Source organism: Heterocephalus glaber, unplaced genomic scaffold (assembly GCF_053883595.1).
Source record: "Heterocephalus glaber isolate CG9 unplaced genomic scaffold, H.glaber_assembly_v1.0 deba00001555, whole genome shotgun sequence".
NCBI lineage: Eukaryota > Metazoa > Chordata > Mammalia > Rodentia > Bathyergidae > Heterocephalus > Heterocephalus glaber.
Genome location: NW_028258346.1, coordinates 16,220,260 through 16,246,667, shown reverse-complemented (window position 1 = coordinate 16,246,667; position 26,408 = coordinate 16,220,260). Strand labels below are relative to the sequence as shown.

General features: G+C 40.2%; 1 protein-coding gene across 8 annotated transcripts in view; it reads left to right on the top strand.

Annotated features, from left to right (window-relative positions):
- The window catches only part of Samd12 (sterile alpha motif domain containing 12), a 422,167-nt gene that overhangs the window by 271,629 nt on the left and 124,130 nt on the right, over positions 1–26,408 (top strand). For 3 of the 8 annotated variants that reach the window (XM_087190710.1, XM_087190717.1, XM_021262729.2), the window contains one exon: positions 1–26,408. This exon is cut by the window's left edge; it is cut by the window's right edge. The exons of the other annotated variants lie outside the window; for them this stretch is intronic. The gene's annotated coding sequence lies outside the window, so the exon portion shown is untranslated. 8 annotated transcript variants of the gene reach the window in all.

Here is a 26,408-nt window from a genome sequence, read left to right as displayed (position 1 = left end):
GGAATACATACTTAACAGCACTTACCCATCATGGTAGAGAAATAAGCAAATAAACCAATAATATTAGGCTGACACATATGGGAAACAAGGAGACAACACAAGGTAAGCAGGCAGCCCAAAGGAGAGGCTGATTATTTTCTAATTTGAGATGCTATATGTAGGGTTGCAGGATGAATGGAGGCCACAGAGGTATGCAGAGAAAAGAAAGACATTCACTTTTTTTTTAATTAAATTCTTTTATTGGTACATTGTAGGTATACAACACAATTACATTTCTCATTGGGAATTGTACCTTTACATGATGCATCTTGGTTCTTATTTTTTCCCCATTCCTAGCCCTCCCTTCACGCCCTCGACCCTTCCCTATTTACAAAGACTTTATTTCCATTTTTTCCATTTCTCATCATTTTTCCTTTCCTTTCTTTCCTTTCCCCTGCCTCTCCAACAACGCCTACCCCTTTGGACCTTTTCTTCCTATTTTACATTATAGATTATTCATTCTAATCATTGGTACATTTTAGGTATACAATATAATGACATTCATCATTGGAAATTTGCACCTTTACATAGTCCCTCTTGGTTCTTATTTTACACCCTTGCCCAGCCCTCCCTACAACCCCTCCAGTCCTCCTTATTTACAAAGATTTTGTTCCTGTTTTTCCATTTTCTCATATTAATCCCATTCCCTTCTATCCTTTCCCCTAGCCCTCCCACTTCCTTCCCCTTTGCCCCTTTTCTTCCCATTTCACATGACCTATTATACACTTACTCCTTATTTACACTTTCAGTTTCTCACACCAGAGAAACTATTCGGTATTTACACATGTGTGTCCTATTTATTTCACCTAAGAGTATCGCCTCAATGTGCATCCACTTAGCTATAAATGTCTCTAATTTCTCATTTTTTATGGCTGAGTAGTACTCCATTTTATTAAAAAATCACATTTTCTTTATCCAGTCTCCAGTTGATGGGCATTTGGGCTGTTTCCAAGTTTTAGCTATTACAACCTGCGCTGCTATGAACATGGGTGCACATATATCACTGTGGTATGATTCTTTTAATTCTTTGGGGAAGATCCCCAGCAGTGGAATAGCAGGGTCAAATGGGACTTCTAGTCCTAGTTCTTTGAGGTATCTCCATACTGATTTCCACAGTGGTTGCACCAGTCTACACTCCCACCAGCAGTGGAGCAGGGTTCCTCTTTCCCCACAGCCCCGCCAGCATTTGTTATTGGTTGATTTCATGATAGCAGCCATTCTTTCTGGAGTGAAGTGGAATCTCAGCATTGTTTTCATTTGCATCTCTCAAATGACCAGTGATGTTGAACATTTTTTCATGTATTTATTTTGCTATTTCTACTTCTTTGTCTGAGAAATGTCTGTTCATTTCAGATGCCCATTTTTGGATTGGGTCTTTAAATTTGGGAGGTCTGATCTTTTTAAGTTCTTTATAGATTCGAGATAGTAGACCTTTGAGGAAGAGCAAGTGAAGATTTTTTCCCACATTGTGGGTTGTCTCTTCACACTGCTGATGGTTTCTTTTGCTGTGCAGAAGCCTTTTAATAAGAAGAGATCCCATTTGTTGATTGTTTGTGCTAGTTCACGGGCAACTGAGGTTTTGTTCATAAAATCTTTTTCTACACCAATGTCTTCAAGAGTTCTACCTAACCTCTGTTCCAACTGGTTCAGAGTTTCTATTTTAATATTTAGATCTTTAATCCATTTTGATTTTAGTTTAGTGCATGATGAGAGATACAGGTCTAGTTTTAATCTTTGGCAAGTTGAAGCCCAATTTTTGCAGCACCATTTATTAAAGAGGCTATCTTTCCCCCAGTGAGGGTGTTTGGCTCCTTTGTCAAAGATGAGATGGCTGAGTGTGTCTGGCGTTGTTTCTGCATCTTCTAATCTGTTCCACTGGTCCTCAAGTCTGTTTCCTTGCCAGTACCATGCTGTTTTTATCACAGTAGCTTTGTAGTAGAGTTGCAGGTTGGGGATTGTGATACCCCCTGCCATGTCTCTGTTACCTAGAATTGCTTTTGCTATTCTGAGTCTCTTCTTGCTCCAAATGAATTTTTGGATTGTTTTCTCAAGGTCTATGAAGTATGCTGCTGGGATCTCAATTGGAATTGCATTAAATCTATACAGCAGTTTTGGAAGTATGACCATTTTCACTATATTAATCCTTCCTACCCAGGAGCAGGGGATGTCTGTCCATTTTCTGATATCATCTTCAGTCTCTCTTTTCAGAGTGCCATAGTTTTCAGAGAGGAGGTGTTAGATTTTTTTCGTTAGGTTGATTCCTAAGTATTTCAGTTTTTTGGATGCTATTGTGAAAGGAATTATTTGCCCTATTTCTCTCGCAGTGAGTCTGTCATTGGTGTAGAGGAAAGCTATTGATTTTTGTGTGTTGACCTTGTAACCAGCTACTTGACTAAATTTGGTTATTAAGTCTAGAAGACTTTTGCTGGAGTTCTTGGGGTCTTCTATATAGAGTATCATGTCATCTGCAAATAATGACAATTTGACTTCTTCATTACCTATCTTTATTCCTTTTATTTCTTTCTCTTGTCTAATTGCCATGGCTAATGTTTCCAGAACTATGTTGAACAAGAGTGGTGATAGTGGACATCCTTGTCTTGTTCCTGATTTGAGTGTGAAGGATTTCAGTTTTTGACCATTTAGTATGATATTGGCTGTTGGCTTTTCATAGATGGCTTCTATCAGTTTGAGGTAGAGACCATCTATTCCAATTTTCTGTAGGGTTTTTATTATAAATGCATGTTGGATTTTGTCAAATGCTTTTTCTGCATCTATGGAGACAATCATATGGTTTTTGTCCTTGGCTCTATTGATATAGTGTGTTACATTGATTGATTTTCGTATATTGAACCATCCCTGCATCCCTGGGATGAATCCCACTTGATCAGGGTGTATGATCTTCTTGATGGTCTTCTGCATTCTGTTTGCCAGTATTTTATTAAGGATTTTTGCATCTATGTTCATTAGTGAGATTGGCCTATAGTTCTCTTTTTCAGTTGGGTCTTTCTCTGCTTTGGGGATCAAGGTGATGCTTGCCTCCAGGAATGAATTTGGGAGTATTGCTTCTCTTTCAGTTTCATTGAAGAGTTTAAACAGTAGTGGCAGTAGTTCCTCTCTAAATGTCTTGTAGAATTCAGCAGTGAAGCCATCAGAGCCCGGGCTTTTCTTAGTTGATAAGTTTTTAATTATGTTTTCAATTTCATTGGTTGATATTGGGTTGTTTAGAATTTTTAGGTCTTCTTCATCCAACTCTGGTAATTCATATGTATCTAGGAATCTATCCATTTCTTCTGTGTTGTCTATCTTATTGGCGTATAGGTTCTCGAAGTAGGTATTGATGATCCTCTGGATTTCTGCTGGGTCTGTTGTAATTTCACCCTTTTCATTCCTAATTGCATGGATTTGGGCCTTTTCTTTCCTTTTTCTGACAAGCTTGGCTAAGGGTTTGTCAATTTCGTTGATTCTTTTGAAGAACCAACTCTTGGCTTCATTGATTTTTTTGTATCGTTCTCTTAGTCTCCATTGCATTGATTTCTCCTCTGATCTTTATAATTTCCTCCCTTGTATGAGCTTTGGGGTTGTCCTGCTCTTCTTTTCCTAGAAGCTTGAGGTTAAGCATCAGGTTGTTTAATTGGGTTCATTCTGTTTTCCTAATATGTGTATTCACTGCTATGAATTTCCCTTGTAAGACTGCTTTCATTGTGTCCCACAGATTCTGATATGTTTTACTGTCATTGTCATTTAATTGAAGGAACTGTCTGATTTCTTCTTTAATTTCCTCTGTGACCCATTGGTTATTCAGAAGTGTGTTGTTCAATTTCCACGTGTTTATGAAATTTTTCGAGTTTCTTTTGCTATGGATCTCCAATTTCATCGCACTATGATCTGATAATATACAGGGGATAACTTCAGTTCCTTTGCCCTTACTTAAACATGTTCTATGTGTGAATATGTGGTCTATTTTGGAGAATGACCCATGTGCAGCTGAAAAGAATGTGTATTCTAATTTTGTGGGATGGAAGACTCTGTAAACATCTGTTAAGTTCATTTGTTCAAGAGTTCGATTGAGTTCTAGTATTTCATTACTTATTTTTAGTCTAATTGATCTATCTATTTGTGACAGTGGGGTGTTGAGGTCCCCCACTACAATTGTATTAGTGCATATATGACTTTTCATGTCCATTAGTATTTGTTTTATATAGTTGGGTGCACTAGTGTTTGGTGCATAGATATTTATGATTGTCATCTCTTCCTGTTGGATTCTTCCCTTTACAAGGATGTAGTGTCCTTCTTCATCTCTCTTAATCAGTGTTGGTTTGAAATCTACCTGATCTGCCAAGAGGATAGCTACTCCTGATTTTTTTCAGGTTCCCTTTGCATGGAGTATTGGTTTCCACCCTTTAACTTTCAGTCTATGAGTTTCTTTTTGAATTAAGTGTGTTTCTTGTATGCAGCATATTGGATTTTGCTTCTTGACCTATTCTGCCAGTCTATTTCTTTTGGTTGGTGAATTGAGACCATAACATTAATAGTTATAACTGAAACGTATTGACTTGTCATTGCCATGACTTTTTCTTTTTGTTGGGTTCTCCCCCTTTACATTTAATTCTTGTCATGTCAGATGGGTTCATTCTGCTTTGCTTCCTGGGGTTGTGATCCTCAATGTCTGTTCCTAGAATATTGTGTAAAATTCTTTGGAGTGCTGGTTTGGTATTCACAAAGTTCCTAAGGTGCTCTTTGTCATGAAAGTATCTTATTTCTCCATCCACTTTGAAGGATAGTTTTGCAGGGTACATCAATCTGGGTTGGAGGCTGTTTTCTTTCAGGGCTTGGAATATGTCACTCCAAGCTCTTCTTGCCTTGATGGTTTGTGTTGAGAAGTCTGCTGTGATTCTGATGGGCTTTCCTTTGTATGTGATTTGTTTCTTTTCTCTAACTGCTTGGAGAACTTTGTTCTTCTGTTGAGTTTCTGAAATCTTAACAATTATATGCCTATGTGTAGATTTTTTTTGACCAATGCTATTTGGAGTCCTATATGCCTCACTTATCTGTATGTCAAGCTCTTTTCCCCTGCTTGGGAAGTTTTCTGCCATTATTTCTGTGAAGAGATTTTTTTATGTCATCTGCACTCTCTCCTGTCTCTTCATTGACTCAAATTAGTCTTATGTTATTCTTCTTTGCATCATCTAGCAGCTGCTGGATTGATTTCTCATGTTCCCTTATAATTTTGAAGCAATTTTTCTTTTCCTGGTCACTAATTGCAATCTTATCTTCTATATTTGAAATTCTGTCCTCACATTGGCTCATTCTGCTGTGTAGACTTTCAGTGGAGTTTTTCATGTCCTGGAAATCTATTTGCATCTGTTTTATGGATTCCATTTGTTTCCTATGTTGGGATTCCATCATGTTCCTCAGCTCCTCTCTAGAAATATTAATCATGTCTTGCGCTAGGGGCACAATTTCTCCTGTTATCTGAGAAATTATTTCTGATTTCATTTTTTCCAGATCCCCTTTTGTTGCCAGTTCAGTGGGTCCAGGTGGTTGAGTATCAGAGTGTTCCATCTCATTTCCCTTTGGGGTTGCCGTAGGTGATCTGGAAGTCTGGTTTTGAGACTTATTTATGTGTTTTCTCATTTCAACTGGGGCCAGGGGCTGTTAGCGCCTGCACGGATTACCTCCTCTGAGCTGGGAGAGGTGGGACAGGGCCCAGGAGCAGTGGTAGGGATGGTGTCCCAAAAGCCCTTTCCTTTGGGCTGGGAGCAGTGGGAGGGATGGTTGCTGGGAAGTCCCTTCCTCTGGACCAGGAGCAGTGGGATGGCAACTCAGAAGCCCCTACCTCTGGGTCGGGAGTGATGGGAGGGATGGTGGCCCAGAAGCCCCTTTCTCTGGGCCAGGAGCAGCGGGACAGAAGGTGGCCCAAAAGCCCTTTCCTCTGGGCTGGGAGCAGCGGGAGGGATGGTGACTGGGAAGCCCCTTCCTCTGGACCAGGAGCAGTGGGACGGAGTCTCAGAAGCCCCTACCTCTGGGCCGGGAGCAGCGGGACTCATTACCGTGGTCTGGTGGTCTGGTGGTCTGGTGTCCTCTGCGTCTTTGTAGTGTGGAACCAGCTGGTTGCCTGTCTGCAGCTGGGTGATTCGGTGTCTTCCACGCAGCTCGGGACCTCGGTAGGGTGTGCGCAGACCTGCCTGTCTGATCAGATGGAACCATTTATTTGATGTGCTGGTGCCTCTTCATGTCCTCATTCCTGGGACAGCAAACATCTTAGATATGAATTGAACTTCAGAAGAAGGAAAAGATTTGACACAGCTAAAGACAGCAAGAAACTGAGCATAGAGAAAAAAGAAAATGCTCTGAGACAGAGGGAGACAGGGAAGAGAACTGGTGGGGAGAGCAAGCTAAGCAACAGAGAGACCTGTAAGACTCAGAACATAGTTCCTCCCACAATGACTGCACCAGAAATAGAAAAGAGCCAACCTCATCGTCCAAGAGATTAATTTTGGTAGCTGCTTGAATACATATTAAATTTTGCAAAGCCATCTTTGCTTCTGTAAACGAATAGGATTTGAACTAAGTACAGAACCAAGTTGTTTTGCTCTGGGTAAAAAGCAAGTAATTCCAGAAATTGCATTATCAGTTTAATTTGGTGTACATCTGGTGAACATTAACACACCTAAAGCATATCAAAAGTCATGAGAAAATCACTAGGATAATCTAACACCTCAAGATCAGAAGTCTTGTTCACACTGTGTCAACAATAAGCTATGCTAATTTTAATTTAGACCCTTACACTTTTTGGAAGATTCTTCTGAAAAAGACCAGCATTTACTGCAACAATAGTTTGATTATGACATCTATGAAGTAAACTTTTAGTAAAATCTAGGCAGTACATAAAATCCATGATACTATGAAATTAACAGAGTACTCAGTTTTATGTAAATGAGTAGAAAAATATTCTTGGTAAATAATTTTCTGAAATTAAAAAAAAGGAATGATTTAAAGATTTTTTTCTACAATAATTACTTTTTAATTGCCTTTGGTGATACCTTCCACCAGAGAGTAAATTTCACAAGGCCGAGGAGCAAGTCTGTCTGTTCTGTGGATGGGAAGTGGACCAAGAGACAGAGAAGGGGAGAGAGGGGAAGGGAAGGAGAGAGAAAGAATGAAGATATGTTATTTCCATGTGCCAACTCCCTATGATGAATGTAATCATTGTGTAAACTGCAAACAGGTACTAACAAAAATGAAGAAAAGGGGCAAAGGGGAAGGGGAAGTGGGTGGGGTAGGGGAAAGGAAAGAAGGGAAAGAAATAAATACGAGAAAAGGAAAAATGGAAACAAAGTCTTTGTAAATAGGGAGGGGTGAAGGGGTTGAAGGGAGGGCAGGGGAAGGGGAAAAATAAGAACCAAGAGAGATTATGTAAAGGTACAAATTCCCAATGATGAATGTCAGCATATTGTATACCTAAAATGTACTGATAAAATTAATGAATTAAAAAAGAAGCATATCTGAAAGAAAAGGAAAAAATTTTTTAAAAACAGATATACCAAGATGAGCCTAGTAGTGACTCAGTAATAAGAAAAAAATTAATGTTCCTAACCCTGAGCATAAATCATGAAGAAGTAAGACAGGAAATATAAGACTAATGTAATCAGAGGCCCAGAAGTTAAATGAAGACAGTAAGAGACACCTTCACAAAACTTGTAAGAGAAAGAATGGAATCCTAAAGCAAAGAGGATAACTGTATAAACAAAGGCCTCTCATTTGGAAGCATAAGACATATTTATGGATTGTGTTTTGATCACGAAGGTAGTTTGACCTTTTAGGTTTCTGGCTATAGAGACAGTAGTTGCATTTGAGGCTGTAAAAAAATAACTTGATAAGAAGGAGCTTGTTCTCTAAGTTTTTGTCTTACCTGCAATCTGGGTTGATTCTAGCTCTTTGCATTATATTGATAATTTCCAGGAGCATGTCCGTAATCAAAATGAATTTGGGGAACAGTTATCCGGCAGTAGGATAAATAGGATGCAGAGGAAAATGGGGCAGGGCTGGAGGCATGCTAAGCACAAACTACTAGCTATCACAAGAGCTTGTAGCTGTTACAATCTCCCACTTGTGCAGAGAAAGGGTCTGAACTGAGTTGGGATGAGATAGTAGAGTGAAATGAATTTTTTCAAATACAAGTCTGAAAAATAAGGAGCACAGACTTTTCAGTATCTTTATTTTCAAGAATTTTACTGACACCTTTAGGTGGGGAAGTCATGTGTGATAGCCCCATGCCTTGTAGAAGTCAGCAGCATTCTCTCTGAACCTTATTCCTCATTTTATTCCTGTGTAAAATGAGGGTGAAACAGTGCCTTGGATGGAATGTAGTGGTGTAAGTTAAAAAAACATATTTACATAAAGCATTCAGCACAGCACTTTACACATAATGGTGCCAATGTCACGGTCCCCATCATTGCCACTCTTGTTATAGGTATAGGACACAAATGCAGGAGGGTAAAACAGTGAAAAGAGCAAGACTTCCAAGTCATATGACCTGAGTCTGTCATGTTTCTGGCAAAAAATAGATGGAGTACTCAAATGGAATCATTTGGAGAACTCAGTAAAGAAACTGCTGTGGTTACAAAGTTATGGGCGGGCTGCAGAGACAGAAAGGAGTAAGTATACAGCCTCATCCTACTTAGGAATAGAGCAAGGGCACCAATTTTCAATGGTGTTTCGATTTCCAAGTGTTCCCTCCTGGAGGAGGGAACAGTCACCGGAACTTTGAAGGACACAGTCATGTGGAAAAAGCAAGCCACAAGAGCTGTGATCTTTGGTCATGGGACTGTCCTTGGCCACCTGAGCTGACGGAGGCTGGGAGAATAAAGGCCCTGACCCTACTGCCTGCCTTCCTGTCTTCTCGCAGCACTTCCCATTGGCAGAACACAGCCCAAGCCAGACGCAGAGGACCTGATGCTTTCCATGCAAGCCAGCATCTAGGAACAGAGCATGATATAGGAGGTGCAGGATGAAACTAGAGGGATAAACAGATGTATCCAATATACACTGCCAGGGCCTTAAAGCTCCTTTGTAACTTCAGGCAAGTTGCTTAATTTTCAGAGCCTCAGAATGTTCACTGTAGAGCAGAGGTAACAGTTACCTGATGCAGATTCATTGCAAGCAAAAACTAAGATGATGTCTGAGAGAGGCCCTGTCACATGGTAGCTATCCCTTAGTGTTTGCTAGTCCCACCCCGGCTGATGACAGCTCTCTCCCCTTGTGGCTGCCTTGTGAGTTCCCTGGAAGCAGTGCTTCTCATAGTGTGGTCCATAGACTGTAAGCCTGGGAGGCAGCTGGGGTCTTTCATAACAGACAGTCTGTGACCACTGTGGTCCAACTGAATCTTGAGCAGAGAGGTGTGGATCTTCATTTTGGGCAAGTTCCCCTGAATGATTTCACACACGATAGTTTGGGAACCACCATCCTAGAAGTCCAGATTTCTCATTGACGCTCACTCAGGTAAAGTACAGGTGAGATTTATCTGTGCTCAGCAGTCATTAGATGCAGTTACAGCCCATCAGCTCCACAAAGAGGCAACCGACCAGGACACTAACTGCCTGTCTCGTGGTGTTAGGTCACACTGATTCTCCATTTTACTGACTTTATTAATACCCAAGGAACAATGTTCCCAGGCTTTTAATTAAAAATTCTCTCTCATCCAGACTTTAATCATTTTCTAGGTTGGATATCAGCTTGGTTTTACCACCTTCCCCCTCCAAAAACTTAATAGGCAAAGCAGAAGCTGTTAAAAGGGAATAATGCTTTTTGAAAGCTTTGTAGAGGAGAATAGGTCAATTCTAAGTCTCAACAGGAGGAGGCCAAAACTCAGGGTAAGATCGAGGATCAAGCACCTCGCTTTAATTAAGGAAAGGTACAAGAAAATTCATCAGCAGTCGGGGACAGAAGCCAAGCTCTTGATCTGGTCTTGAACTGCTTAGGGTTCACCTTGGTTGCAATAAACACAGACTCAAAATAGCAACAGCTTGCATAAAAGAAAGTTTCACTTGCTGCTGATATAAAATTACAGAGATCAGAAGAGCAAGGCTGCAGTGGTGGTTCAGCTCCATCGGTTCTCAAGGACGCAGTGTCATCATTTTTGGTCCTGCCCTTCCTAGAATGTGATCTGCATTTTCATGTCTGGAGTTCCATATGGAGCAGCTAATTATTTAAGAAGGTTCAGAATCTTCCATACAGCATATCTGACTATATCATTGGACAGGACTTGTTCATATGGTGTTATGGTTTAGATTAGAATGTCCCCCCAAACCCTGATGTGATTGGATCACAGAAGCACTATACTCATCAGTGAATTCATCCACGGATCAGTTCAGCAGCCCATGGGTAGGTTGGAAGGTGGGGCCTGGTTGGAGGAGTGTGTCTTTGGGGCCATGACCTAGAAGATTACATTCTCACCCCCAGCTTCTCTTCTCTCACTAAGCTTTCTAGCTGCCAGGGGGTGAATAGCTTTCCTCTGGCAGGCCCTTTCACCTTGCTGCTTCTGCCCTGAAGCCAGACAACCATAGGCCAAACCCATTGAACCTGTGAGCCCAAATAAACCTCTCTTTTAAATCGCAGGTCTCCAATGTTTTCTCTCAGTGACAAGAAAGCTAATATACATGGCCACACCAAACCACAAAAGAGGCTGAGAAATAGAATCACAGCTAGTTATCCTATTAGATGGGTGGTGATACAGCCAGGGTGGTTAAAAGCCATTGCCACAGGGCTAAGAAACTTTGGACCATCTTTTCTCAACAGGACATGTATCGGTGAGGTTCCCACCAGGACAGATACCACTCCAGGTATTTTTTAGAAGAGAAAACTTAAAGCAAAGAATTGGCAACATGAGTAATAAAAGAGCTGAACATTCTCATATCAAAATGAGGCAACCCAGAGATTAGCAACAATAGGAAGTTTCTCTCTTCCCTAGAGATGAAGATAAAAGAGAAAGCTGAGGCTAGAATAGAAGTGCAGGCTGCCTGACAGACCTTAGAGCCCAGTGGACCATTCCAGTCAATGCTGGAGCCAAGAGGAAATGCAGCCACTGCTAAAAATGCCACCAGAAGCAAAGTGATAGAGGAAGAAAAACACTGGTCTTTCCTTTCTCCTGCCCCCTAGTTTTCTTCCAGTGCCTCACATTAGCTAAAGCTAACTGGAAACCAGGGTGCAACGGACCTGGGAAATGTCACTCTACATCAAGTAATAAGAAGGCTAAGGCAGTGCCCAGGATTTAGCTCAGTGGTTCCGCTGCCTGCCTCCCAAGCTCAAAGACCCAAGTTTGATCCCTGGTACTCCCACACACACACAAAAAAGAAGGCTAAGGCATGCACTGTAAGCAGACAGGTCAGTAACTGCAGCAGCACCCAAACTGTGGACCTTGGTAGACAGCTCATCACTGAGAACCCGCTGGACCTTACTTCTAGATAAAGCCAAAAAAGATCCTTCTATTAAAGCAATAGCTCAGTCGGATGCATGCACTCCAGTGTTTGCTCCAGCATTATTTGCAATAGCTAAAAGATGGAAACAAGCCAAATATCTGTCAACAGAAAAAAACAGATAAACAAAATGTAGTATACACACATAATGAAATATTAGTCACCCATAAAGAGTGAGATTCTGGTATGTATTTAACATGGATAAATCTTGAAAAGTATGCTAAGACAAGCCAGACACAAAGCAACGAATATTGTATGAGTCTGCTTATAGGAGGCACCTAGAAGAAGCAGACTGATATAGACAGGAAGTAGAATAGAGGCTGCCCAGGACTGGGGAAGAGGACAATGAACAGTAATTGTTTATTAGGTTCAGAATTTCTATTTGAGTTGATAAAGCTTTAGAATGGGATGGCAGTAATTGTTGTAAACATTGTGAATGTAATAAATGCTCCTGAACTTTACAAATTTAAAAGGTTAAAATTATAAATTGTAGGAAAATACAGTGTTTTGAAAGTTAAAGCATAAAAATATGGAGGTTTCCAGGCCCCTCAGATGTATTTTACTGATTGAAAAACCCTAGATTGAGAAGGTAAATATTGGCAGTGAAGTGATCAAAACTGACTGGTGGATAAAAGAGTGGGATCAAAAGACTATGAAGGCACGGGGCCGGGGATTTAGCTCAGTAGTTTTGGCACCTGCTGTGCAAGCACAAGGACCCAAGTTCAATCCCCAGTACCAAAAAAAAAAAAAAAAAAAAAAAGAAAGAAAGAAAGAAAAGACTGTGAAGGCTTAAAACCCTGTTCCTTAGACTTGTTGTGAAGTTTCTGGCAGAGGAGTTGTTACCCATCCCTTCCTCAAACTGAACTTGATATGACTGTGAAGGGTAAGAACAGATTAGCAGGAAAACACGAAGACAAAACAAACAGGTGAGCTGAGTGTTGTTATTGCCATATTGAAAGCATCTGAAGACTTGGGGATAGGTCACCTCACAAAAGAACTAGAGAAGAAGAGAGAACCCTGGGAGGCCACAAGGGATGCTTTGAGGGACAGAGATAACTAAGAGGAGGTTCAGTGTCTGGGTACCACATCGTCAGGGATGAGAGGGCAGTGAGGAAATGCTCCACTGTGTCTAAGGCAGCCCGGAAATGTCATCGAGTGTCAGCACTGGAAGATGGTTGTTGGCTTTTACAGCTGACTGTGCAGAAGGTCACTGGCTGCTTACTGGCAACTATTTCTGTGTCAGGAAGAGGGGTTTATACTGGAATGGATTGAGTGTAACCATCTTTTCTACGTCTATCTGTTCACTCCCTCAGGGGAAGCAGTAAACAAACCCTATTCCCAGGACCATGCTTCCAACATTGATGATGGTAGCACACAGATTAGGAGGTAAACAAGAAGCCATGTTAATTTCAGGCTCCATTAGAAACACAGGCAGGGGGCAGGGGGAGATGTCTGCCAGATAGAAAAGGTCAAAATTGGAAAAGGAAGGAAAGAAACCGGCTCTTGAGACCCTAAGCAGTCCTGCCAACAGTGAGGACATGGGAGTGTTTTGTTTTCATTTCACCTTTGTCAATCAGAGAATTCTAAAACAAACCCTGTCCTTAATGTCTTCTCTAATCAGATATGTGAGGTCATGGAACACAGACTGCATACTCTTCCTCCTGGAAAAGGAAACCATACAATATTTGGAGTACAGCCACGAGATTCCATGCCAGAGCTGTCTATTTGTCTTTTGTATATAACTGGTTTTTTCAAGAACCCCTAATAGTATTTATGACTTTGGCAAGATGCATAAGTATTATTCTTTTTGAAGACTCCATAACATAAGTTGCCTCTGATGTGAGATGGGCATAACACATCTAAGCGACCTCAGGCCCCTTAGTCCCTTTGAGGAATGTGTTGCATACCCCAGATCAAGTCCGGGAAAGGCACACTTTTACTCGCCTGTGTTGACGAGGATGCTCCACAAGTGAAAACAGATATCCCTTGTAACTTTTCTGTAATGTCACAGCAGTGAGCATTCAGGATCTTTGATGATGGATGAGTCTTTATTTATAAATGTAGAGCCATATGTATTAACTTAGTTTCCTTCAGGGCATTTCCTATTAGCAAGCGTCACATATGGCTTTATAATGTTCCCATACCAGATGCTGACTTGTACTTGGATTCAATAGATGCAGGAAGAAAAGATAGACAAGAATTTCACCCTAGGTTAATAGATCAGAGTTGCTGTCCCATCTGGATGTGGAGAAACGGCCTTGCTGGTTTTCAGCTTTCTCTCTGTGTTTTAAAAGCCTAAGATATCTTTTTCTCAGAAGTATTACATTTGAAATATCATTCACTAAGTGCACCTCCCTCCTCTGAAAACAAAGATAGTTTTTAAACACACATTTCAAAACAACAGATTTCCTTTTTGAGCGTGGAAATACAGTCACTGCTAAATTGCGTTGCTGGAGTGAGCTCCAGGTATGAGTTACAGTGGAAAGTCAGATTACAGGAACTTTGTTCTTAGAACCACGACAGATTCTGGTCTAGATTTAATTAAGTGCTTCTTGTGGCACCGTGCAGGCTGACACTTAATTATATTCCCTTTAGCCCTTTATTATATATCATCTCTTATTAGTCTTCAAATGTTACAGGTACTCTAATGTTCTTTTCTCCAGTTCTGTCATAAGCTCTTTCAGATCAGGGCTAATGGCACACAGTAGACACTCAATAAAGATAGTATAAATGAGCTCATAAGCAAAGGAGTAAATGAATTTGGCTACAGATCTAGGATGCTGCCTTTCACATCAGGAGATGTGCCCTGACAGTCACACGGTGATGAAGAGAGGGGGTTCTCTGTTCTTCCCTGGAAGGCATCCAAGTTCTTCTCTGGCTGCATGGATAACAAACAGGTTTAATTTCTTTTCCCTATCTTCCTCTCCCTTTTTAATCCATTCCAGCCAAAAGATTCAAACATGTGGTGCTATAAAATACTGGGGAGATTTTTTCCCACCCACTTCCAGCGTTAGTGTATTTAAACATTTATTTTATTCTTCACCTTAACCTGAGCTTTTTTAACTTCTCAGTTTCCACTACCATCTTTTTCTAAGTGTATTATCTTTGCCTTCTTCGTGACAGCTTATTAAGGTACCTGTTTTAAATGAGATGTTCCTAAAACACAAGTGAAGTACCTGTAGAAAATTTCCCTAGGAATAGCATACAGAACAAGCAGTAGTTGTTATGTCTGGAAAATGTGGAAAGGTAGAGAGTAGTTGCTTTTATTCTGTATCCATCTGTATGGATCATTTTGTCCAGGAGCCTCTAAGATTTTTATAATTTAAAAAGTAGCTTAAAAAAGTATCCATCATGACATACGCTATTCTAGCAGGTCTTATGAAATTAATGAAATATTAAAACAGTTTATTTATGCACATTGTACTACTAACAAGTGAACAATCCTTTTCTTTTAACATAACACCATTTAATGAGTCCAGTACTACTGCTTTCAATACGACTTGGAGGTGTCACTGATGAATACTGGTCAGTGTGTTAAGAGGCATATGATGGCTGAGCTGCTTTTGTATTTTTAGCTTTTAGCTTTGAGGGACTGAGCCCAGTAAGCATTTTAATAAGACAGAAAGTGCTTTAGTCAGTCAGTAGGTCAAGAGAACTACTTCCATAATGATGGCTTTTAAAAATTTTACTTCACATTTTTATTCTTGGCAGTGCTCATGGTTTTAGCACTTTGCATATTGCAAGTCCTCCCCTTTGACTATACTTTGCTAATTATTCGCATCCAGCGGACCCACTACATTTCCAAAGTGTTTCTTTCTCTGTAAGTTTTTATGTTGTTTTGGTCCCAGGATTGTATTCCCCTGCTTCTAATTTGTCATTAGCATTTCATCTTCGACTCCGGCTTTTTTGCTTTAAGTTTCTGTAAATGGTTTAAACATTGTTAGACATCTTTAAACCTTTGAACCTTTAAGAAAAGCTTATAAGTTTAAAAAAAATTACTTAACTCCACAAATGAATGTCCCTAAAATGTCTTCAGTTCTTTTAAACATCTTCATGTATCATAGCAAGTTCAAAATAGGTAAGATTTGTTTATATTTGTGCCTTGTAGAAATTGTAAAGTTTAGTCAGTAGAATATGTATGTAAATGCTCAGAAGCATAAGCAGTTGTTTCAACAGTCACTATCACTAATCTGTAACACTTCAAAATTAACAACTAAATGTAAGAAAGCCACTAGATAGATAATCAGCCCTGTGGCCTCCAACTCTAAGGTACATCAGAGATGCCTACAGGGCCTGTTTAAACACTGATTGCTGAACCCCTAATTTATTGTGATTTGGATTTTAAACAAGATTCCTGTTTATCCAGTGCTGCTGTCAAGCTGCTGAGGGACCAGTGCTGTTCCGTTTCTCTCCCTGAGCACACAGAAAAACTCCATTTCCCAGCCTCACCAATGGCTGGATCCTGGAGTGTGACATATGTCCACCATTTTGAAACCTGGCCTTAAAATTCCCTGATGGTTTTCCATTCTCTCTCTCCTCTTCTCTGTACTGTTTTTGCAAAGTGTGACCCACCTGTTTTTTCTCAGCTCTGCCTAGATGTCCACATCCCCCTTCCTGCCCCAGCAGCCTCACTGGATCTGCCTGTCTAGTGTGGGACGTGGTATCTGCCAGGCTCTGCTACCCCCCTTATTTGTCACCTCTCCCCAACCTCCTCACACATTGTGTCGCAGGATTACAGTAGATTCCTGTCAAACCATCTTCCTTCTGTTATGCATGTGCTCTATATCATTGTCCCCAGACAGATCCAGCCCACACAGAATTAGACGAAAGGCCGTGGTATTTCCCAAATATACCTTAGGAAAATGTGCACTTGCCCTAGTCCTCCTTCACATACTGCCCTACCTTAACTTGCATAAAATCACAGCCCATGAACTGCAGAAAATAAACAATTTACATTGTAAAACTACTCACTTTTCTGATTATAAACAAATATGTATTTATTAAAGAGAAGTTTGAGGCCAACAAGAATATAAGAAGAAAAGTTCATCTTTAATGCTAGCCACTATCCAAAAATAATCCCTGTCGATGTTCAGTTATATATTTCTGTACTTCATATAGTTATTTATGACCGTGCTATTTAAATATATCTGGTTGTTTAATATGCTGTTGTACATTTAGGCTCTCATTTATTCAAACTATTCGAACAAGTGTTGCTGCTAATTTCCTTGTCATTGTGAGCAGCAATGGCATGAATGTTCCTATGCCTAAATCTCTGTGAATTTAAGTGATGATATTTCAAGAGTTGATTCTTAGCATGAGAATCCATTGGTAAAAGTGTATATGAATTGAGGTAAATCCTACAAGAAATAAATAAAATACTTAAAAATGGTTACATCTAGAAATCTGGTTAATAGGATGGAAAGACAAGTTCTATTTTCTAATGCAAGCACTACAGTTGACTTTTTCTGTTTATATATTATTATGACTAGAAATAAACATATTGCAAACCCATCTATACTGATGATGGGAGAGTAAATTAGTACAGCTACTATAGAAATCAGTACAGAGGTCTCTCAAAAACTTACAAATGGATCTACCATTTGATCTAATTATACCCCTCCTTAGTATATACCAGAAGGAATTAAAGTCAGCATACCATAGAGATATATGCATACTCATGTTTATTGATGCACAATAGACAATAGCTAAGATAGGGTACCAGCACAGGTACCCGCCAGCAGAGGAATGGATAAGAAAATGTGGCATATTTACACAATGGAGTATTATTCAGCTACAAAAAAGAACAAAATTTTGTCCTTTGCAGAATAATGGGCGGACCTGGAGACCATCCTGTTGAGTGCAATAAGCCAGACTCGGAAAGATAAATATTGTATGTTCCCCCTCATACGTGGAATCTAGAAAATACTGACAGAAAACTGGAAGGGAGACTATTGTTAGATAAGCGGAAGGCAATAAGGGAGACAGGGTATAAGGGTATGCAATAGGGAGATGAGTATGACCAAAGTACCTTATACACATTGGAACCAAATGATGAGAAATTCGGGGGGAGGGAAGGTAAGGAGGTGACTAAAGCATGTTACATACATGTACAGATCTGCCAGAGTGAACCCAGTTAATCTGTATAACCAATATGTACCAAGAAAAAATGTGGAGAAGAAACATTGTAAAAGTGATTTGATTTTTATCAAGGCACTATCATGGACTAAAAAACCTGAATGAACATTTTAGCACACACATATTACATACCCATATAAACAACCTGCTTTCCTGAAAATTTACAATTTACTCTCCCACAGTGTATGCCAGTTCCTATCCTGTAAAAGCCTCTATGAACGACATTTTTCTTTTTCTTTTTAAATCTTTCCTAATTATGAATATTGTTTTAATTTGCATCTATTCTCTTGATGAGGATGATTTGCATTTGCAATTATTGGCCATCTATATTTCTTCTTTTGGCTTTTTAATGAATATACGAAACTCACACATCTACTATACGCTGTATATGGTAGGTGGTGTCCTTATACCAGTGACATGACCATAGCTTACACATTTGGGTGACTCTCTTTTTCCATGACCTCCCGACCCTAGCTAGGGTGGTCTTCTGGCTGTTTCTAGGATCCTTTACTTCATCATGTGGGGGACAGGAATGCAGAGCAAATGTATGGTGATAACCTCACTTTTCCGCTGGACTCATAAACCTGCCATGAAAGCAACTGTCAAAAAGGCACCCTGGGTCAAAGCTGAGTCACAAGAGCATGGACAGAATAAGCACATTGCTCCTGAAAAGCATTATAGTCTTCCAAGTATATCCAGCACAGAGGGCTTAGCAGTACATTATTATTTCAAACACAAATCTCATACTTACTATATATGTATGCTGTATATTAATAGTTGGTGGTCAGTCTGCATGTCGATGAGTCATACATTCATACACAAGCAGCCATATGTGTCAGACACTTAGAAGGATGAAGACTGAACTAGCATATTTTAGATGGGAATGTCATGCATTCAAAGGATTTGTGTCTGTTTTGTAGACTGTATCCTAGACACCTGAAACACTGCATGGACTAGATGGTTTAAAAATACTCATTGAATTGATGATCAATGAGTGAGTGAGTGATCCGACATTTAACAATTGGGCGTCAAGACTTGAGCTGCATTTGCCTTATGTTACAGGATATTGCAAGATGACAAAAGATGTTAACGGGAAAAAATACAACATAATGTTAAAAGGAATAGGAAAAGGAAAGACAGGAAAGCCTCAGCTCCCACATAGGGTCTGGGAAAGAATACCCAAGCCACTCTCCACCCATGGTTGCTGAACACCTGCTGTGTATTCTTCCCTGGAGAAGTGAAGAAGGTTCACATGCAGGCTGTGTCCTCGCGATATTTTCAGTCCTGTGTGGGAGGGAGAGCTGCATCAATCAAACACTCTTATAAGTAGATAGGGAAATTGCAGATTTTGCTACTGGCTAGAGACAGAAGAGGAGAGGCTTACCTGGCCGAGCAGGAGATATCTGAGCCACATCTGGAGGCAGAGGGAACATTTTGAATGTAGTTCATATGAAAAGAAAGAGAGCACTGTGCGTGGGAGAGAGCAAGTGTGTGTGGGAAGCACAGGGGTGGAAAGGTGGGACATGAAGCTGGAGAGAACGTCCTCACAGCTCTGCTCTGTGACGGCCCCGCTCACCCTCAGCCTCCTCACTGGCAACACGGGCATGGGAATGAACACCTGCATGGCAGGGTTAGAGTAGGTGTCAAGCACACATGTGTGGTTCTTTGCTGAATGCATGGCCTGATGGAAACGCTTAGTTATGCTCATTTTCTTTCTGTTTGTCTTTCCTCCTATTATTACCTATATTTTGAGTTCAATAAGCCCTCAGTCTCAGTTCAGTGGGTCTTCTTAGTGACTACCCCAGTGTGAACCACTTCGTAAGTCTTCACTACGTAGCATCTGGTGTTCTCATTATACTTATTAAGCGGTCGTCTGTGTGCTAGGATTTAACATACTTTTTCTCACCAAGGCTTCGATTTCATTAAAGTCCTTGTGGACTTAAAATGCTAAACTGAGGTTCCAGCATCTGATACTTTCATATGGGGGATGATGAACTCATTGATATTTGGGGTTTGAATACATTGTTTAGACATGACTGCATTTTCAAGTAAGTGGAATATTGGTTAGTTCAGATCTTCAAAGCATCTCTGAGATCCAGAATGATAAAAATGTAATCTATACATATTGGATTGGTATGTATATTGCATCAGCATTTTTCTGATAGCTATGAGGAAAGTATATAAATACAGAGATTGAACGAATGCATAAAAATAAAAAGGCTCTTTCAGCAATAATTTGCAGCTCAAACAACAAAACAATAATTTAGCGCTCTGACCTTGTAATTCAGCTGATTAGAGGAATCCAATTCTCTTTTAATTTTATGTTGCGTTGTAGCTAATTGATGGAGAACTCTGAGTGAATCAGTATGCCAGAAATTGACAAGTTCGACTCCTTTTGTGTCTAGATGACTTGCATGTCCTGTTTTTCCAATTTTCAAGTTAAAAAAAAATGTTTGTTTTCTTCTTTCTACCCACCAACCCTGCAAATGAAAGCTGGCTTCACCCTTTTTCTTTCTCACATAATTACATAATAAAGTTCCTGCGCTGCAAAGCTGCAAAGTGTACTGTTGACAGTACACATGATAGAGTAGAATACATCCCAGTCTTCCTTAACTAGATGGGTCTACGTAGTTGTAAAAACTCCCTTTAATCAGGTTAATGTACCCAGATCCAACCACATGCCCAGAAAGCAGATAACAGCACAACCCTAAGTGACCCTTCTTTATTTTCTATTATTGACAGTAGATACAGTATTTATACTCCACATATTCTCCACGTGGATTGTTAAGAATTCTTTTCTTTTTCATCCTTCTGCTTTTATTAAGACATTAAGTTCCTGTTCATCCCACTCCCAAGTGCCTCTAATAAGTACTGTTTTGTGTACTGGCCTAGTCATAAATTATTAATGTTACCATAAAAATCTTTCAGTTTCATGTCCTCCTGACATGTAACTACCGGTAATTTCTGCTGAGCTCCAGGGTGCTTGAAGCACACCCAGCTCTCATGAGGAAGGAAGCTGCTGGAGCTCTTCTTCCCCTGATGAAACAATTAACTTTCTGTTCCATTTGCCGGCCCTGGTGTGCACCTGAGTTGCTCATGTTTGTGAAACTACTGTCAGTCATTTCAGCCTGCTCAGATCAGGGGAGAGTGAGGTGGCTTTGGAGCTCTTGGGTAAAAAACAAAACAGATTTGCACTCATCGAATAAGAGAATGGCATTGCTGGCTGTCATTCTGGAAGGAAGAATTTCCTCTTCTGTGTCGCACAGCAGATTCTTTGCCACATGCCTGATGTCACCTCATGCCTCATTGCTGAGTTAGCATCTGCCCCTCCTCGCCTGAGGAGCAGACTGGTCTGACAAGAGAGCAGGCTACTCTGATTGGGAAGGAAGGGTGCCCCAAACTGGGGACCACCTCTGTGGGCTGAATGGATTGTGCCACGTCCTATTTTAGTGTGTATTTCTCATGAGCTTTGAGACGATGTCCCCTCAGCACCTGCATCAGCCATGAGAATGCTCCAGGAGGACTGACCTCTGGCGATGCATGAGGGGCACCTCGTTTTCCCACGGGCACCCCACCTGCCTTCATTTCTTTCTGCCCTGGTGTGCACATCCTCAAAACCCCGTTCACTGACTGAGGGCTTGTGAAAGGAGGGCCCAGTGTGACAGCATCTCTGTGGGCCCTCCACTGCACACTGCAGGTGTTGAGATTTCCCAGCTTCATCTGGCCTCCACTGGCTTACACCAGGCTCCAGTTTTTAGCAAAGTGGGTTTTTCCCCCAAAGACAAACTGGCCATGGTAGTCCTAAAGAAGTTACAGTTTCCTAAGAGGACAAACTGTTGAGGAAAACCATAGATTTTAAAACCAAGTACAAATTGACTTCTCTGTTTTCTGTTTTCAGTTTTCTATGCTGTCTTTGCATTCTCACAGATTGATTTCATGCCCAGCCTATGCCACCCCTGATGTGAACAAAGAACAGATCTTTCTGGCCTACAAGAAGCTAACCATCAAAGTAACATTCGCTTCAGTTAGCATGAATCACCGAAGTCAGTTGTGTGAAATTACACGGTTTAAACATTTCACACTCAGCTTTTGTCTAGATATCTTCTAGCACCTTGTGTGTAAAATGAAGGGAGCAGGGAGCAGGGCTGGATAATCCTTAAGGCACATGAAAGACTTCAGCTGGATGATGTCCTCAGCGCCTGTGAGATCTCCCGATCCTGCTGAATGTGGCTGAGCTTTCAGTGCAGCCTGAAATAAGGACCGATCTGCAAGGGTTTTTATTAATGCAGTGAGGACTAAAGTTTAGTCTACCCAAGTAGTAGTGTTGAATTGAGGTAGCTGTAATTTTCTCAGATATCTGTGGACACTGCTTTGGACCCAAGGATGCTGGGATGTGTTTTACTAGTTTCACCAAGAGCTCCTGGTTGTGGCACATGACCGTTGATGGTAGGCAATAGAATTTCATTTCTGAAGCATCGCCCTGTAGCATTTTTCCTTTTATAGACCCACACTCAGGAGCTCAGATGAGAAGAGACAGGAATATTTGTTTTGCTGGGCAAAGCAGGAGCAAGCTTAGGATCCATCCATTGCTTGTCGGCAGTCAGCTGCTCTGTCTGTGTCCAGCACAGCCTTCCAGAGCCACTCCTACATGGCTTGGTGCAAGAAAACACAGCAGTTTACACAGACTTCTGTGTCCTTCTAGTCGTTTCCTTCTAGCCGTTTCCTTCTGTGTTAAAAAGAGATTAGCAATGAAAATATATTCTTTTTTAGATCATGACACAGTGTATTTACCATTGTTATTCTCTAATCATTTTTTTAAGAAAAATTACGTTTTCATAGAACAGCTTTTGTATTTCCTTTGTTAGTATCTACTTGTGTTATATTAAAATAAAAGATGACAAAGGTTGTTCTGGAAAAAAAATAGCAGTGGAGGATAATGGGCAAACTCCAGGAAGTTAGTAAATATTTCCCTTCAGATCCTAGGGCACAAGGAAACCAGAGGCCTCTGAAACATCAGCCAGACCCTGGAAACTCGCCTGATTTGGTTTCATTAAAGATACCAGAGAATAATTAGACCATGAGGGGAATTCTGTTTCCCATTCCCCAGGGGCTGTGATTAGTGAGCGACTTTCCATGTCATTCTTTTTTTCCACTTCCTGTTTTTCCCCCTTTGGAAAAACTGTCTGCTAATGGATGGGAGCATGTGGCATGGGAGAAGAGGAACAGCTTGGCTTATGAGCCAACCCGGCCGGCCGGACTGCGGGTTTGTCATTGCATTCACCAGCACCCGCTGTCCTGCAGGCCAAGGTGGGAACTCTTTCCTCTTCATCTGAGCAAGCAAACAAAGAACCGGAGGGTTTTTAATGTGTGCATTGTTAATCACGAAAACAAAGAAAGTAAGAAAGGGAAAAGGTATATAGAGGTATAGTGAAGTGACGTTGTTGGTATTTCTAACACAGTGAACCCCTGTCACAAATAGAAAAAGATTTTTAAGATTTTCATTGTACTAAGAACTGTGCACAATTAAGGTGAAATATAAATGTAAGCTAGCATTCCAGTTAAGCTGCTTATTAAAATAATTAGGCAAGTAAAGCAAGAGGTAGGCCAAGGAAATTGGGAGGTTTAGTAAAAATCTCTCTCTCTCTCTCTCTCTGTCTGTCTCTCTCTTTCATTCCAGGTATATACAGAATTGAAAGAGAAAGGAATTATACAGCCATACGTTTAGTAAATCAAAACAGTTCTACATTGAAATTCAAAAAACACTGGAAAGAGACTAAAGAACTTATTTTCTTGTTTTTGGTTTTGTTTTGTTTTGTTTTTGGTACTGGGGATCAAACTTGGGTCCTTGCGCTTGCGCAGCAAGTGGCGAAACCACTGAGCTAAATCCCCAGCCCCCGAACTTATTTTCTTATGTACATATTTGCAGTCAGCAATTCTGAGCTGAGATGTTGATGAAACCATTTCTAAACTGGTTGCCACAGGTTTTCTTTTGAAACTTATTTTTCCTAAGAGTTTCACTTTCTGAGTCTCTTTATGGTTTTCACTTGTTATAGTAATTAACTTAATTTTCCACTAAATAAATATATAGTCTTCCAATGAGAGCATTGAATATGTGTGAAATAACTGTTACCTCTTTCCGTTACCGTAATCTAAAGAGAAAGCAAATAGATGCGATGTTTGCATGAGCCCGTACAGTCACATTCTGGGTAAATGTGAGAGATATGTTTGGTTTTTATAAGAAGCAAGGAGACCCATTGCCCCATTTGAGGCCATCTGATTGCTGACCATTGGGTATTCCAGTCGCTCTCTTGCAGGGTGGGTTAATGGGTCAGACTAAAGCTCTGTAGTTTAATACAAGGTCTGGGCTACTATTCAGGCCTCTGGATTTCTAGTCTACTACTCTCTGTTAAATTGCACTACCACTTTATAAACTTGTGAGGCTGAGGAGTTCTGAATAATGTTAATTCCAAGATTCTGGAACTGCAACTACATTTGAAAGACCATAGAAATGGCACTGCAGTAACACATTTTCCTCTCTGGATTTCTCATTACATTTTCTTAATATCAAATTGGTCATTTTTTATTTTTTGGTCTCAGGTGCCATGCTGTTAAATAAGGGCTATAATTGTTACTTAGCTGGTTTGCAAGCTGGCCAAGTCATTGAATCCTTATTCAAGTTTAGGATGAAAAATGCTCCCAGACTCTTCCATTTGATCACAGAAACAGGAAAGACCAAAAAGGCTAAAAAAAAAAAAAACCCTCTTAAATGAATAATTTTGTAAATTTGCTTCCTTCTGATGATTACATTTGGAATCCAACTCTACTTTCAGTATCTCAAAGGAAGCTGACAGGTGATTCAGAAATGCTCTTGGGGACTTAATAAAGAGTATTGGAAAATTATTTGAGACCTCGTTAAGTTTGGAACTAAATCATTTCAAAGAGTAGAGTTGACATCACAAAAGTGACTTTTAAAAAAATATCCAGTGTTGCCAAGAACTTGAACAGAGGATAACAGCTGAAGTACAGTGTAGACAGCTCCTGGTTCCGTCCAGCATGCATGGGCTGAGAAGCCAACCCTGACCAGCCACCACATCCAGCAGCATCATATTTTCAGACCACAGGACATACAGTGAACACAAGGCAAGTTGCTGTTGCCTACCAAGGCCCTTTGGAGAATGAATGCTTGCTAAATGCTGCACAGGCCCTTCACACCATTGACATTACCTTGAGGAAACAGAACGTGTAACTGCCTGCCATTTTGAGCCAATGGTGCCAAGGGACCTAGAGGCCCGGGCTGCTTCAGGGGGAAATTTGAGTGATCTAGAGGGTGTCTGTCTTCCGACCTATCAGTTAGAAAGAGAGCAGAGGCAGATGTAATAGATTAGATGACTCTAAGAGGAATCGCTCTAAAAACTCTCCTGTTGGCAACAGTGATTCAAGTTGCCAGGAATCCAAAGTTTTGCCATGTGACATCCCCAGAAGTCTGAGCGGTTTGACCGGTTCACTCTGCTAAATGCAACTGCTGTGATGGCTGTCGTGAGGTGATTAATAAAGTGCATAAATCTTAGCTATGGGGAGGAAAGAAGATGAATTGATGCATGCGCATGTTGGAAATGTAATGAAACCAAATTGAAGCTACCAGGATTTGCTAATACATTACAGAAAAACAATGCCTTGTTTATTGTTCCTTCTTGGTCTTGTTTGTTGGTCTCATTTCAAAACTGACCAGGAAGACATATTTGATATTATTTTTCATTTTTCTAGCATGGGAGACCTGAATTGGTAATAAAGTAGGAAAGTAATAATGATCTCATATATATGTGCACCTGATGTTTATCATTTATGATTTATTTTCCTCATGTTAATGATGCTCTGAAAAAAAGGATTGGTCCAACTTTCCTTGAAGGTGTTATTGAATGCTGTTAGTAATCATCTACGAAGTTTTGGTAGTTTTCAAAGTAATTAGAACCCCAGAGCAAATAAACTAAAAGGGCTCTCATTTTAAAAGTTATTTTTTTCTAACTAAATAGCTCTATTCTGCTATAATTATATACTAGCCATTATAAAATTAAAAATCATTTTAAGTGAATGGATGCTTTTTAAAAAATTATTTGTTTCTTGCTAATTACTGTGAGCTAATGGTAGTGTATAATGGCAGGCACTATGAACTCACTCCCTTACTATTGTAGTCTCTGATGGTTGAAACCTTCAATACCAGCAGGGGGAAAAAAGATGGAAAACAGGGTCTCAGGCAATCAAAAGCTGAATTTCTTGACTTTGAGGAGATCTGACTTTCTGAAAAATTATCACAAACAGCTATGAAGGACGTTGGCACAAAAAAAGTTTTATTGTCACCATGTACGTGAGTTTCACTCCATCTGAACTGCTGTACTAGACACGGTGACTTTTTGGCATATTATTTTAACTGAGCCTCAAATTTTGCATTTGTAAAACGGAAACAATACCTACCTTGCAGCGTTATTTTGAGGATTAAAGATGAGGTCTATAAAATTTTTCCCAGAATCTGTCATCATAGCAGCTATTACTCTTATCATCTCTTATTGTCTCTTCCATTGTTATTTTTATGATAGAAAAATTACTACTGCTCATAGACTCATGATTGGTCTTGAAGACAGTTCGTAGCGTCTTGTGACAGGGTTCTTTTTTCCAATGGCAAGTTTGTATCACTCAAGAACACAGGGTTTAAATTAACCTATAAAAGCAGAAGTTTACCATGTCATTTTCCTATTGCGATGACTC